At 47.4% G+C, this 16,463-nt stretch overlaps 1 protein-coding gene across 6 annotated transcripts in view; it reads right to left on the reverse strand.

Moving 5' to 3' along the window:
* The window catches only part of DTNB (dystrobrevin beta), a 672,321-nt gene extending 658,123 nt beyond the window's left edge, over positions 1 to 14,198 (reverse strand). For 5 of the 6 annotated variants that reach the window (XR_011203590.1, XM_069233646.1, XM_069233645.1 and 2 more), the window contains exon 1: positions 14,088 to 14,198. The gene's annotated coding sequence lies outside the window, so the exon portion shown is untranslated. The remainder of the gene's footprint in view (positions 1 to 14,087) is intronic. The other variant, XM_069233647.1, reaches the window with a different exon arrangement.
* Positions 14,199 to 16,463: the final 2,265 nt, after the last annotated feature.

Consider the following 16,463-nt stretch of genomic DNA (forward strand, 5'->3'; position numbering starts at 1 on the left):
AACTAGTGTGATGTCAGGGCAAAAAATACAAAGTTTGTATGCAGTTGGCAGGGGTACATGCCGGTTTACCATGCAGGGGATGTTCCTGTCCCAACAAAGAAATAGAATTTATGCCAGCAAGGCATTCTGTTCACTTCAGAACGCCTGGCCTTCTTGCTCATGTTTGGGACAAGGCCGTGACTAGATGAAGGTATCCCTGGAGTATCCAGGGGACTCTGCCGCCTCTGCATGGCCTTTCCCTATGCAATCCTAAATTCAGCTTCATTTCACTCCAAAAGAGTGATCATTGTGTTGACGTGGTTCACTCCTGGTTAAATTAATCCAATAATTGAGACTGTTCTTTTTCCTTCTTTAATTATATCTATTTTGTTTACTGTGGAAGCAATACAACTGTCACTGTCTCTTTTTTCCAATATCACATGCCCAGCAGTGGGCATATCTCTATAACAAGGAATCTACATGCCGTAAAGCCCTATGTATTGCCTACATGCAAAGTAATTGATACTCAAGTTATTCATCTTGTGTTGCTTACGTTTACAAGATGTGTATGTTGTATTTATATAGCACAAAGCCAAGTCAAACCAAGTAAAGACAGAGACTGTGTCTGACAGGAGGCGTAGCATATTTCTGAGATTACAAGTGTAATGTTACTGTATGATGATGTTCCCTTTTTTAAAGAGGTGCATTTTGAGCGCTTTTCAAAATAAAGCTGAATTGGGACGTCCTGGTACATATAGTGTGTCCTACGAGAACCTGGGCACAAAGATGGAGAAGGTCTGTTGCTTCTTTTTTGCACTTCTTTGTCTCCAGTCTGATTTGTCCTGTCTGCAAGCGTGCAGAGACTTCTTAGCTCATTGCAAGTTACTTTTGAAGTGGAAGGTCTACTCCTTATCCAACCTTTGATTTGCTTTTATTATTATTATTATTGTTGTTTACATTTATGTGTTGTCTTAAGACTTGGTGTAGTTCTTGTGCATGTATTGAGGGTCAAATCTTTTTTTTTTTTTAAAGTTACTACAGTCAACGTCACACATTGCACTAACCATTTTTGCGCAACAACAGCTACACCTAAAACGCTTTCTCATTTACTGTTACCACGCAAACCACAATTATGCATTACATCACTATACACACACATATTCATAAACCCTGAAAGACCCTTACTGCCCTCCCCTAAGCAAAAACAATTCCCTTTGCTCCCCCCTCAGCACTACCCATCCCGGACTCCTAAAAAAAAAAAAAAACTCCTTGCTACCCCTATGCAACACCGATCCTTGCACCGTAAAAACTGAAATACCACACCATACAATATCTTCCTCCGAGTTGTAAAATACCCTTCCTCGCCCTTCTCTAAACCCTAAAAAACTCCTTTACCCCGTCCCACAGAGTACACATTCCAGAACTCTCAACCTATGTACACTACCCATTACTGAATCCTAAACAAGCCCCTTACAACTCTTATACAATTACAACCCTTAAATGTGTTGCAATTATAATGTGTCATAACTTATCTCATAGTAGTAAGTTCACCATTATAACTTTGTTGTAATGGTTATATGTTGTTGTGGGTGTGTTCATTTTAACGGTCACCAAATTATGTTTCTATTGTTTTAGTTGCAGTATGTACACAGTGTGAATATTGCCAAGAGGGCAACTAAGTGCTTTATGTGGTGAGCATCTAGAGGAACAATATAAAATAAAAAAATAAATAATAAGTGCAGCTGCTTGAGATCACTGGGCTCTCTGTATCGTTTCCACTTTGGCTTGCAACAATACATTGTGAGAACAAGCATCACTGTTGATCCACAAGCCACTGTGAGGCCAAAAAGCTGGTTGTGCTGTTGTCAACATCTGGAAATGGAGCAGCACTGCTGCTCAAACGGAAGCACTCGTCAGCTCAGAGGCTGAAACTGCTTAAGAGACACCATCATGGAGGTCTCACCTTGGAGGCCAAAACTGCCACACCCAATGACCTGTTTGTACCTGAATGGGGAGGGTGTAACAGCCAAAGATGAGTGCCACTGTGCAGGCCTGTCATGCATAGTATGTCCAAAAGTCTCCTCTCCAACCAAAGACGATCGCAGCACAAACAGAAGTAAAGCTGCTGATGCAAGTGCACGTAGGTAAAGTGCTCCAACAGCACCACTAAAACTGCAGCCATCCAGCAGGTAAAAGCAGGTGTTGGACCTGGCACTTTTTACAGGGTCATCCCCAAACCTTTTGCCTTTCGCCTCCTATTTTTTCTGACCTTTATGTCAGCTCTAGGACTCTGAGCACTTTATCACTGCTGCTCAGTGCTAAAGTGCATGTGCTCTCCCTTCTAAACTTGGTATGACTGGCTTACACCTGATTGGCACATTTAATTTATCTACATGTCCCTTGTACAATTGTATCCCTTATGCCCAAAGCCTGTAAATTAAATGTTACTAGTGCGCCTGCGGTGCAGCTTGCGCCACCCACAGAAGCAGCTTATCAGACCTGTCTCAGGCCTGCCACCGCACAGGGCCTCCGTGTGAAGTTACTGCCACAAGGACCTGGCATCTAAATTACCTTGCCAGGCCTAGAACACTCCTTTTACTGCATATGTCACCTCTAAGGTAGGCCCTAGCTAGCGCTATGGGCAGGGTGCTGTGTATGTAGAAGGCAAAACATGTGTCTTTTTGGACTACATCTCCCAGTAGTGACAAATCACATATTTAGCTTCTCACTAATGTGAGCACTGCTCCTCTCATAAGATTGCATTGAAAATGCCTTAACATATGTCTAAGCGGTACTGTCTAATCTATGAGGGGTGGCGTAGGCCTGTTTGGTATGATTGGAATGGTAGTGAGAAATGCTGCTTACTGGTGTAGGTGGATTTTTTTTTTTTATTACCATTGTGGAAATGCCACTTTTCGAAAGTGAGCATTTCTCTCTGCTTATAACTCTGGTATTTTGCAGCTTGACTCAAATCCATGTCTGGGGCAGAGTGACAGCTGGGCTTGTGAATACTTCTCAAGACAGCCTGTACACAGGGTTGGTGGAGGTGTTACAAGAGTGCATCTGCATGCTGAATGGCCTTCCTGGGCTGGGAGAGGTAGAGGCGGGGCACACATGCATTTGTAAAGGCTGCGCCCTGGCCTCACACAAAGGGCTTGTTTACCCCCCTACTGATGTCTGGAGCCAGTGGTGGAGGAGAAAGGGCTCATTCTGGGAACCGGTTAGGGCTGGTTGACACCCCCCCCCCCCTTTTGTGGAAGCTGCGCAAAATGAGTATAAGTACAGGGGGCTGTCACCCACATTTCTATAGCACTTTTGGAACCGGGAAAGAACTTCTGCCAGAGGAACTATTAGACTGCACAAAGGACTCATCTAGACTGCTCTTCTGTGTGTTGCCCTGCAGCCTGTTGTCTGTTGGGTGGCACCAAGGACTCATCAGGAGTACATTTCTGTTTGTTGCCCTGCTGACCAGCTGACCCCCAGACTTGGACTAGACTGGTACTGCTGGACTGTTTGTAGAGATTGCCCCTACCTGTCCGTGGCTTGCTCGTCTCCCTGCCAGCTGATGCCTGTGTGTCCCCTGAGTGTGTTTGGTGAGTCCATCGCATGAGGAGCACCATTTCCTGCTCCCTGGTGTGATCCAGAGAGTGAAGAGTGCCTTATGTCCTTCTCTTTATAGAACGTGCAGAGCACTTTTCCCTGCAGTGCATGAAGGGTGCAGTGTTCCATTGGTTTCTGCCAGCATGAGGGGGGGGGGGGGGGGGGGGGGGGGGGGGGGGGGGGGGCTGCTCTTTATCCTTGGTCAAGGCAGCAGCACGAGTGAGCGTGCCCGACCTTTTGTGCTGGCCTGGCCCCCCCGGCACAGGAGAAGGGAAGAACAGCTAGGCGGTAGCATCTTGTGTGCGCGGACGAAGCGTGGTGTGGTTGATGCCCCTGGGGCACAAGCAAGTACCTGATTTGGGTACAGTCACTGCCGCGGTCTGGGATCGTGACACCATGGTGGAGAGGCTTGCGCACTTGTTGGGTACTTTAGTGGAGACGATTATGATGATGTCTTGGCATTTCTGGTAATATTTTTACTGACGTGTGCCTTTTTGGTAGTCATGACAACCTGATTACTACTTGTGGTATAGAATATCAGCAACCTATATGTTTACATGACTACTACTTGAATTCGCAAAGTAATAGTCATCTCCGTTATGTTCCAACAATTGCTTTTGTTGTAGGGTATTACTGATACATGTCTTGTTTGGTCCAATGATGTTTTATGCAACACAGTTTATTTTTATATAACTTGCTGTTGTGGTTCCTTTGTGGTATATTTATTATGTTACGTGTGTTGTGCAAACGCTTTACACATTGCCTCTGGGATAAGCCTAACAGCTTGTGCCAAGCTACCAAGGGGGTGAGAGCAAGGGCTATCTTGGGGGTGTAGCTCTATTGCCCCGACTGGAGTGGGGGGTTCAGACTGGCTGAGGTGCGTACCCCAGCCAACCAGAAACCACACTTCTAATAGCAGGGATTAGCCTGTAACCAGAATATGAGACTAGAAAGTGCATAAGAATCTGCATTTGACACATAATCCATCATCCGCTGATTTTAACAAAAAAATTGTTTCTAGCTCAAATGGTTCAAAGGTTACTAAAAATGCAGCAACACATATTGCCGCGCAGTGTGTAACCCTCTGTAAAGGTTGAGTAGTACAATATCTTTTGCTTACTGATATATATTTGGGTGTTAAACCGGTACTAATAATGTACAAAGAATGCAAAGACAGTGTTAGTAGTGTAAAAATGAAGCAATATCACAAAATGTGCTAATTTACACTGCAGAATCTGCCTTTTCCTGCTGCATAATTTACTCAAATATGCCACATAATTTCCCCCCCTTCTGCTGCATAGAGGAGTGAAAAATGAGGAACTGAGTTAAACATCTCATCAGTAGGGTAACTTAAATGAATATGCACCTGTGCCTACTTAATGACTATACCCAGAGTATACCGGGGACTGAAGCCATTAAAAATCACCTAGCATGGGTAGAAAGTACCAGACGGGGGACTGCCACTGGGCTAACTACACTAATTGCAATTTCTAGTGAACAGTTTAGCATTTCATGTCGCTGCAAGATTAAATACTTTCTTTTAACTGAAGATAAGCACTGGGCTGGGTAGTACATTATGTTGTCTGTTGTGTTCCGAGTCCTTGGCCCCACACTGCTCCCTGAAAGTCTTCTGACCGCTCAGCCTCGCCACCCTGAAAGCCAAGAGATGAAATGCTTGTACTTGGCCTGGTTTGTCCGCCAAATATTAGGATGAGCACCGGGACGCTAGACGCAAACCCCCTCGGCCACCACAGACGGGGCCAAGGAGCTGCTGTGTGCCACCCGCCCCCAGCGGGTCTGACAATCACTATTCACTAGAACAAGCATCCTTCGGGGTCCATATTAACCGACAGGTCTAACATTAGCCCCTTTTGGGTAAAAAGTTACATAAACGTGGCACTGCAATGAGACCATTCCATGTCTGGTGCAGTTCACACAGATGGCATACTGACAGTTTTACAAGAAAATAAGCCCCTAATGTTCGGCCCACAGAGGCAGGTGCGGTTTGCGTTAGTAAGCAGGCATCCCGGGATGCAGGAGACCGCGAGCTGCTGGAGCTGAAGCAAGCGGCCCCAGCACACGGGGAGCACCAAACTGTAGTGTAAACCCATTTCCTTCTTTTCACAAGTCAGCCGATGAACAGTGTAATCTACATCTGGGCACGCAAAGAGCAACAGTTCATCCTGCTCAAAATAGTTTCTTCAAAATCAAAAATACTTCTCCAGCAATCCATCGCTCCTTCTCGCCTACAGTGCTGAAACGAGCTACGCTTTTATTTAAACAGAGTAAATGGGTCTTCTTTCTAAACAAAAGTTTGCCAAACTATAATCCATTTGGAACAACAGTGAAACGGACGGTCGATGAAGGACATATTAATTAACTCAATATTTGTATAACTCGTTCAAACCAACTACGAGCAACATAGACAACCAAAGGACTACTGAACTATGCCAGACGCGGGCAGGATTCCCACCTCTGGGGTTAGTCATGGAAAGCAACATGTGCCGCTACTGGACGAGACAATGTGGCACTTCTGAAAAACCAGTTCCTGGCGCCAAATCATGTGGTAACCGTGCTACATGGGTGGGGGATTCATCTCTGCAAACATGTCGATTAACAAGTTCACTCTCGTTTCTTAATTTCTATTCGGCCACACAAAGGGTGGGTTGCAAAATTGCCTTTGCCAGGGTGCAGAGGTCCTATTTCTACATGCGGAGCAGGGAATGCCTTCATCAGTGCCTACAGTAAACGGACGGTGAAGGATGGGGGTAATTATGAAGGATATAGTACGTGCTCCTTAGAAAAACACGCGATTCATACAGCATGTGAAGCAAGGAGAAAACATTTAAGTGTGGACAAGGTAATAAAGACAAACAGAAAGTACCTTAACATCAGACTTTCTAGAAGAGAACATGAACTATGGTGCGGAATGGTCCACTCCCTAAAATCCTACAGATTTAAAGTACACCCCCCCCCCCCCATCTGCTATCAAGTGGTGCTGCTCCTCGTGAGATGCGATATCGAGCTACGCTTGGCACCATCTTAATGAAGGAAACCTGACCTGCATTTTACTAAGAGAAGGTAGAACCCCACAGGACAAGAAACAGCCCCTGCCCAGCAGCACAACCTGGCCAGCGTGACGGACAGAGGCTTCCTGGTTCACCGCTTTACATGAGCGTGTTCTAATCTCCACTGTAAGGCGGTTCTAATGACCATCGAGGCGAGAGAGTTAAAAAAAAAAATACTGTATAGACCCATTCTCGCCCATTGTGCGACCATTCACAGGAAGCCATCTGCCAACAGATCTTTCAAGAAAAAGCTCACCCTTAAGACCAAACGATAAGCAATCAAACGTGGTTGAAAAGAAATAAATAAAATAAACAATCACGTATAAACCATGAGAGGCCAAGCCCTCCCTTCCAGAAATGACAAAAAGAAAACCCACAGGCGATCCCAAGATAGACTTTCAATCATAAGAGATCATTCACATTGGAGGACTCAATTGTCAATATTATCGTCATCTGGTAGACTTCTACTGTGATTCTACTAAATAAAACATACCCAACTGCTAGCAATGCGGTGAACCTGTTGGATAGGTGTGTATGAGGGCCAGTTATGTTTATTATCACGGTTTCAGAGGACAGGCAGATCACCTCTGTGTGTTAAGGGAAGAGTCGCTCACTGCTGTGCTTAGTAATGCAGTCTGGTGCTTAAATCACACATACACACAAATACGCACGGAGCTGCAGCACAATCTGCCAGTGGGATGGCATCATGCCTGTACATAACAGAATGCCTTCAAGTAATTACGTGAACGTTTACATGGAACTAAAGCACTTGTAAAAGCCGGCACCAACAACAGCACGAAATTGCCCATTAGTTTACAGTTCATGCAAACATGTTTGATGTGAGCAATTGGGAAGCCCATTACCACAAGCACTGACAAAGGCACTTGGCCCTTGTTGCACTGCAGTGTGTGCTGTTTAACCTTTTTGCTCCGAGTCGCCACAGACTATCGCAGAGACTGTTACTGCACCATTAACAGCTCCACAGTGCAAGTGTTAATCTACTGTATGTGTCACACATTACAAACAGGCTGCAGCCCCCGTAAGCGACTGGCGCAGGAAGGATGCTTATTCACAGGAAACACCCCAAGCCTCGAGTGCGGAGGCAAGCAGAGGGTGTGCACTGGGAGTTCCATCTTGGCAAATGAAGCGATCACTTATGGACATGCGGGGCACTGAAAACCCTCCCCACCCAGCATGCGTGGTTACTGATGGAGTACAACCCTCCCTACCTAGCATGCGTGGTTACTGATGGAGTACAACCCTCCCCACCTAGCATGCGTGGTTACTGATGGAGTACAACCCTCCCCACCTAGCATGCGTGAGCAATGATGGAGAGCAAACCTTCCCACCCAGTATGTCTGGGTACTGAAGGAGAGCAAGCCTCCCCACCCAGCATATCTGGTTACTGATGGAGTACAATCCTCCCCACCTAGCATGTGTGAGCAATGATGGAGTACAACCCTCCCCACCCAGCATGCGTGGTTACTGATGGAGTACAACCCTCCCCACTTAGCATGCGTGGTTACTGATGGAGTACAACCCTCCCCACCTAGCATGCGTGGTTACTGATGGAGTACAACCCTCCCCACCTAGCATGCGTGGTTACTGATGGAGAGCAGTGTGTGTGGGTACTGATGGAGTACAACCCTCCCCACCTAGCATGCGTGGTTACTGATGGAGTACAACCCTCCCCACCTAGCATGCGTGGTTACTGATGGAGTACAACCCTCCCCACCTAGCATGCGTGGTTACTGATGGAGAGCAGTGTGTGTGGGTACTGATGGAGTACAACCCTCCCCACCTAGCATGCGTGGTTACTGATGGAGTACAACCCTCCCCACCTAGCATGCGTGGTTACTGATGGAGTACAACCCTCCCCACCTAGCATGCGTGGTTACTGATGGAGAGCAAACCTTCCCACTCAGCATGTCTGGGTACTGAAGGAGAGCAAGCCTCCCCACCCAGCATGCGTGGTTACTGATGGAGTACAACCCTCCCCACCTAGCATGCGTGGTTACTGATGGAGAGCAGTGTGTGTGGGTACTGATGGAGTACAACCCTCCCCACCTAGCATGCGTGGTTACTGATGGAGTACAACCCTCCCCACCTAGCATGTGTGGTTACTGATGGAGTACAACCCTCCCCACCTAGCATGCGTGGTTACTGATGGAGAGCAAACCTTCCCACTCAGCATGTCTGGGTGCTGAAGGAGAGCAAGCCTCCCCACCCAGCATGCGTGGTTACTGATGGAGTACAACCCTCTCCACCTAGCATGCGTGGTTACTGATGGAGTACAACCCTCCCCACCTAGCATGCGTGGTTACTGATGGAAAGCAAACCTTCCCACTCAGCATGTCTGGGTACTGAAGGAGAGCAAGCCTCCCCACCCAGCATGTCTGGTTACTGATGGAGTACAATCCTCCCCACCTAGCATGTGTGAGCAATGATGGAGAGCAAACCTTCCCACCCAGTATGTAAGAGTACTGATGGAGAGCAGTATGTGTGGGAACTGAGGGAGAACAACCCTCCCCACCTAGCATGTGTGGGTACTGATGGAGAGCAGTGTGTGTGGGTACTGATGGAGAGCAAACCTTCCCACCCAGCATGTCTGGTTACTGAAGGAGAGCAAGCCTCCCCACCCAGTATGTCTGGGTACTGATGAGAGCAAGCCTCCCCACCCTGTATGTCTGGGTACTGATGAGAGCAAGCCTCCCCACCAAGCATGTCTGGGTACTGATGAGAGCAAGCCTCCCCACCAAGCATGTGTGGGTACTGATGGAGAGCAAACCTTCCCCCCAGTATGTAAGGGTAATGATGGAGAGCAGTATGTGTGGGAACTGACGGAGAACAATCCTCCCAACCTAGCATGTGTGGGTACTGAAGGAGTGCAGTATGTGTGGGAACTGAGGGAGAGCAAACCTCCACACCCAACATGTCTGGGTACTAATGGAGAGCAAACATCCCCACCAAGCATGTGTGGGTACAGATGGAGAGCAAACCTTCCCACCCAGCATGTGTGGGTACAGATGGAGAGCAAGCCTCCCCACCCAGTATGTCTGGGTACTGATGATGAGCAAGCCTCCCCACCTGCATGTGTGGGGTATTGATGGAGAGCAAATCACCTTAACTAGTATGTGTGGGTACTGATGGAGAACAAACCCTCCCACGTAGCACGTCTGGGTACTGAAGGAGAGCAAGACTTCCCACCAAGCATATGTGGGTACTGATGGAGAGTAAATTACCCTAACTAGTATGTGTGGGTACTGATGGAGAGTAAACCTTCCCACCCAGCTTGTGTGGGCACTGATGGAGAGCAAACCTCCCCACCTAGCATGTGTGGGTACTGATTGGGAGCAAACCTCCCCTCCCAGTATATGTGAATACTGATGGACAGCAAACGTCCCCACCTAGAATATGTGGATACTGATGGAGAGGAAACCTACGAGTGAAGCAACAGAGCCCCCTCTGAGTACAGTACCTGAAGCACCTCAGGCTGTGTAAAGGTCTCACGGGCCTCCAGGTACCCGAGCACGTAATCTGCAGTTCAATAAAGCGTGTGCCAGGCCCACCGGGGAAGCAGGAGCAGTAACACATACGAGAGCGACGAAGGAAGACAGTAAAAAACATCATCCAGGACACAGTGGCACAAAGAAACCACAGAGGGTATGAACGTAGAAAGTGGGAACTCCATCATCCCAGCTGCAGTTCAGCAGACAGTGTCCAAAGCTGCAAACTGGATCAAAACACCAGTGTAACAACCTAGCAGAACACCAACCAAAAAATGCCTATTTTATAAGGTTTCCACTCAGTGCGCCCCACTCTTGGGTAGTACGAAGCGACCTTTCTGTGCACAATTAAATCAGGAAGCATGTGATACTTCGAACTGCAATCAAGGTGATATTAATCAGCCGTGTTTTGCGCAAGGTACTTGTAGGCACATCTTGAATTTGGATGGTGACCCACGCATACGCTGGGGGATTTCATTTATAGTAAATAAGGGCCAGATGTAGCAAGCAGTTTTGCCCATTCGGTGTCTATGGGAAAATGTGTTTTTACATATGGCCCTAAGTCACAGAAATATTCACTTTGTGCTGAACGCCCTCATCTTAGGGCTAAAGAATTTCTCCCCTACAACTTTTAATGCGAAATGAAGGGATGGAAATATTTTGTACAAAACACACAGCACTTGCAGAAGAGCGCTGCCTCCAAATACGGCCTGGAAGAGAGTGTGCGACTGTGACAGCTCAAACTCAACCGGAGTTTCTTTAAAGCTTCCAGCCGCCCACCTCCAAAGAGAACACACCATTCGGCTTCAGGCACTGACAATACAACCCACGTCTTCAACAATGACTAATGCTCCCAGAAATTGTGCTACTGTGACTGCAGCTGGAGAACAAAAGGTTGTTTCTATCACCGCATCTCTTCACACAAGAAGGATGCCACACCAGTGGACTGCCCCCTTCTAAGGCAGACGAAGGCACGGTCTTACAGGGTGGCTGGATGGCAGGACTTTCATCACAGAGACATGTTCTGCCCGCCCCCCCCGCACTCCCCCTTCAGCGCATAGACACTTCTGGTGAGGTCTGTTTGTGTGGTTTAGATTCACAGTGTAACTGCCTCAGCCCTACACACTGCCCGTACGGGTGGGTGGAGGTGGAAACTTGGTCCAAAGTGGTAAAGGGTAACAACAGCAGCGGTCCGCAAACTAAATCATAAGAAAAAGGGGCCCTGGACATTTGCTAGGGCTCAAACAAACCTCAGTGGTAGCCCGGGATCCCCTCATTAGTAATAATGTGTCACCCTCTAGAAAGTATCACCATGAGCTGCAGAGGCTGCCAGCTACGGGGCAACTCATGTCAGAAGATGACTAGGAGACAACTGTTGCGAGGTGTTATCCACTACAACAAAAGATACTGGCCAATTCTCATGTTAAACATTACGCAGGCTCCTTAATAGTTTAGTTTACACATCATTGTAAAAAAAAAAAAAAAAAAAAAAAAAAACCAACATCGAGCTCTAATGTGCACCACCTTAGCAATCGAAATACTCAACTAACAAGAACATTACAACTTTTTAATGTATGCAACATTACATGCCTAAACATCTGAACCTTAACAAAGCAACCTACCTCAGTCCCAAATTCCAGCAGCACAATACCACACGATTCAAAGCAGAAGCCCTACTAAAAATTAGTAGCACTGCACCATACAAGCCACACAAAACCTTCAAACGAACAGCACTACTATCCGTTAAGTGACACCTACAGCTAGTGGCATCCGTACCTCTCAAACGGCAGCCAAACACCAGAACTTTACCAACACAGCTGCTTCTGAAGAAACATTCCCAACAAAACAGTAGCACTGACGGTTCAATAATAACCAGAACCGCAAACACATTTTATCAATTTAGTTATATGCCAGGTAGCACCACTCACCCAAACCTTATCGACAGACAGCACTCAGCTAAAACAGCAACCTGCATATTTAGATATCAGCAACAAATCACGTGCTGAATCCAAGCAAAACTCCAAACATGCAAGCTACATTAGGATAGCTATCTCCCAAACAATGTCCAACAAAAAAGACTAGTAGCACAGATACCAGTCAAGCAGTCCTCTAGTTTGTAAATCGTATTAGAAGCAAAGCAACATCCCAAACTAAAGAGTATTGCATCACCCACTTCTACGCTGCACAGCAACAGCTCAACCTAAGTAGGACCGCGACCTGCAAGGCAAGCTCGAAAGCAACCTTTACTTCTCAGTACAGCAACATCCCAAAACACGAAAATCAGCAACAGTACAACTCTCCTAAACCTTACTTTGCCAGATACCCCACAAACAACAAGTCCTCAGCAACCAACCAACCTAGGAGCAATAACCAAACCGGAGCAATGTATCAACCAACAATGTAACACAGGTCTGGTAACACAGCACCCAAAGGTCAGAAGAGGACACACCTCTAGTTCAACCAGCACTTACATCTTAGCTAACTCATTGAGTGCTAAATCAACCCAGAAATAAACACCACCACCCTAGCCTTCGCAGCACCTCCTACACAGAACTCAAATATCCGAAGGATGACAAGCCTCTGGTTCAGACAGCACCCACACCTTAGCTTCAAAGCTGCCTCGCGAAAACACTGCAATAACCAAACCTCGACACTACATCAACCAAGTAGTGACAACATCACTTAAGCCTTGGCAGCACAGCACCCTCATATTTGCATCACAGGCCCTCACAAGCAACATCTGAATACCCAAATCTGAACACCTAATCAACCCAAGTAGTAGCCATCATCCTAGCCCTGGCAGCACAATACCATCCTTCTGACACAGCACCCAAAGCTCAGAAGGAAGACAAGCCTCTAGTTCAACCAGCACCCACACCTTCACATCACAGCTCACTCACAAGCTACAGCACAATATTCAAAGCTGAGCACCAAATCTACCCAGGTAGTAACACCACCACCCTAGTCTTGGCAGCACAGCACCCTCCTAGAAGCGCAAAAGGGTGACAAACCTCTGGTTCAAACAGCACCAACACCTAAGCATCAGTTGCCTCACAAGCAACATCTCAAATACCCAAAGCTGAGCACTAAATCGGCCCAAGTAGTAATACCACCACCGTTCTGGCAACACAGCACCCTCTTAAACTGCACCCAGAGGTCAGAAGGATGACACGCCTCTGGTTCAAACTGCACCCACATATTTGCATCACAGGTCCCTCACAACAACATCCGAATACCGAAATCTGAACACTAAATCCACCCAAGTAGTTATACCACTACTCTGGCCGCACAGAACCCTCCCAAACAGCACTCAGGGGTCAGAAGCTATGATAAGCCTCTGGTGCAAACTGCACCCACATATTTGCATCACACCTGCATCACAAGCAACATCTCAAATATCCAAAGCTGGGCACTAAATAGACCCAAGTAGTAATATCACCACCCTAGCCCTGGCTTCACAGCAGCCTCCCAAACAGCACCTAGAGGTTACAAGGATGACAAACATCTGGTTCAAACAGCACCTAAACATTTGCATCACAGCGGCCCCGCAAGCATCACCTCCATACCCCAACCTAAGAGCACATCCACCCAAGTGGCAACCCCACCACCCTGGCAGCACAGCACCCAAAGCTCAGAAGGGTGATAGCACCCCGGTTTAACCTAGACAAGAAACACGGGCACCCCCGCCCCCCCCCAGCAGAGGTGTGCTCCCCAGTCCTACACAAGCACCCCCACTTAACAACAAAGGCCTCCCCCACCTCTGACACAGTGAAGAGCGCCCCCCAGCAGGGCGCAGGCAGGAGCCCCCCCCCCCACATGCTGCACACCTCTGCGGCTCCATCCGGAAGTGAGGCTCGGCGCCCCTGCCCCTCAGCCTGCATCCCCGGCTCGCTCTCCTCCTGCCCCTGGACCACCCCCGCCTCTCCCCGCTCACCTCGGGCTGCCCCCCACCCCGGCCTCGCACCGGCTGCGGCGGCGGCTCCTTCCCCTTCTCACTTCAGCCTGGGAGCGCGGCCGCGCGCACCACCGCCGCCCCCCCCACCCTAGCCCCCGGCGCGCGCACATCTGTCCGCGGCGCGCGCCGAGCGCTCCATCCCTCCCACCCTCCCTCCTCCTGTGGTCCTCCGACTCCACCAACAATCACCAGCGCACCTTTTCCGTTAGCAGCGCGTCATGACGCAGCGGCGGCGCCTCTCGCGGTGCCCCCTGGACAGCGTAGTCCGCGAGGCTCTGGCCGGAGGCGCCATCTTTTGTTCTCAGGGTGACCGGCGGGCACGGGCTGGTGCGCCCAGGTGCGGTGCCCTGCCGGCGGCAAGGCCTCCTCTGTGGAGCAGACGGGTACACTTACTTACAACCTGTTTGGAGTCACACCTGAATTAGATAAAGCTTCTAACTGTAAAGGCTTTTTTTCACAATGTTTAGAGATACAAAGATGTGTTATATAGCCCCTCAGGGACAGGTAATGACGTACAGTTTATTATTATGTTAACAGTTATTTGTATATTTGTACTTGTTTTCTAGCTCCCCCCGGAGGATGAGGGGGAGTGTTGCCAAGAAACACTTCTTAGCTGGTGGTGGCTGCAATGATGAATAGGAATTCAATATTGTTCTCACAGCCTGTGGAGGAAGAATGAGAGAACCTGAGAAAATTATTCGTTCCTTTCAACTTTTCAACTTCTCACACACACGTACAAATCCCAACACAATTTAGGACCAGATTACCTGAACAGCCGCATACACTTTCACCAACCCACCAAACACCAGCACTTTGCCTCACTCTGACTCGCACACATTCCCTGCATCCGCAAAATCAAAACTGGAGGTCGCCAATTCTCTTACATCGCACCCAAGACATGGAACTGCCTCTCCCTACACATCAGAGCCTTCTCTTCACTTCTTGAGTTCCGCAAGAAGCTGAAGACTTGTTCCTTCTTATAAGCATCTTGGGGACCACAAAATTACACACATGCTCACGCAACGGGACACCCTCTTGGGTGATTAGTGTGCTATACAAATCAATATAACATAACACCACTTATCTCTTGAACCCAACTCCTTAAGTAGTCATGGTTAAGTCAGTTTTAATTGCAGCCAGTGATTAGAGGTGTGGCCCACCCTCCCTCATTTTGGAGAGACAGCACTTATTTTTACTCAACATACTTTGATCCAGAGCAAGAGTGAGAAAAACAAACAAGCATTAATAAAGTCAATAGGTTTCACCTTTGTTTTTTCTTTTGCATTTTATCTTAATAACTGGATTATAAATATTAGAAAAAGGTTACAATAATGTTTGTTTTAAATTTGATAAACCAATAATGGTTGTTTATGTTGTGATGTATGGGTTCCAAACTTGTAATTTGTACCTTATTTAATATGGCATTATATTAGAGTATAGTAATGTGCAGTCAGTAAAGTGCCACTGCACTTGCTGCACCATTCAAATCATGCCTCTTTTAACTGCAAGGTAACCGCAATTGTGACTGCCTATTTAGTAGTAAAATATAGCAATATTTGGTGTTTAGCGGAGCAATGGCAACTTTGGGCCCCAGTGCTGTTGCACCAGCTGCGCCACTCAAATCATGACCTAAATGCATACACAATAACTGCACTTGTGACTCCCTGTATAGAAGTAAAAATTGGTAATATTTTGTGTTTATTAGGGTTCCTAGAGCTTTTAGGCACAGTGCCACTGCACCTGCTGCGCCATTCAAATCATGACCCTAATGCTTGCGAGGTAACTGCACTTGTGACTGCCCGTTTAGTACTAAAATGTAGCAATAATCTGTTTTTAGAGGGGTTCTGACACCTTGTGGCACTGGTGCCACTGCACCTGCTGCACCATTAAAACAATGACCCTAGTGCCTGCAAGTTAACTGCACTTGTGACTGCCTGTTTAGTAGTAAAATATAGCAATATTTGGTGTTTAGAAGGGTTCTGACAACTTTTCGGCCTTGTGCCACTGCACCTGCTGCACCATTTAAATCATGGCCCTAGTGTCTGCAAAATAACTGCAATTGTGACTGCTGATTTAGTTGTAAAATATAGCAGTAATAACTGTTTAGTGGGGTGCCTAGAGCTTTTGTTCCTGTGCCGCTACACCTGCTGCACCGTTGAAATCATGTCCATAGTGCCTGTTAGATAACTGCATTTGTGACAGCCTGCTTAGCAGTAACATTTAGCAATAATCTGTGTTTAGAGGGGTTCTGGCACCCTGTGCCCCAAGTGCCACTGCACCTGCTGCACCATTCAAATCATGACCTTAATGCCTGCAAGGTAACTGTATTTGTGACTGCCTGTTTAGTAGTACAAT

This window comes from Pleurodeles waltl, chromosome 5 (genome assembly GCF_031143425.1).
Source record: "Pleurodeles waltl isolate 20211129_DDA chromosome 5, aPleWal1.hap1.20221129, whole genome shotgun sequence".
Lineage (NCBI taxonomy): Eukaryota > Metazoa > Chordata > Amphibia > Caudata > Salamandridae > Pleurodeles > Pleurodeles waltl.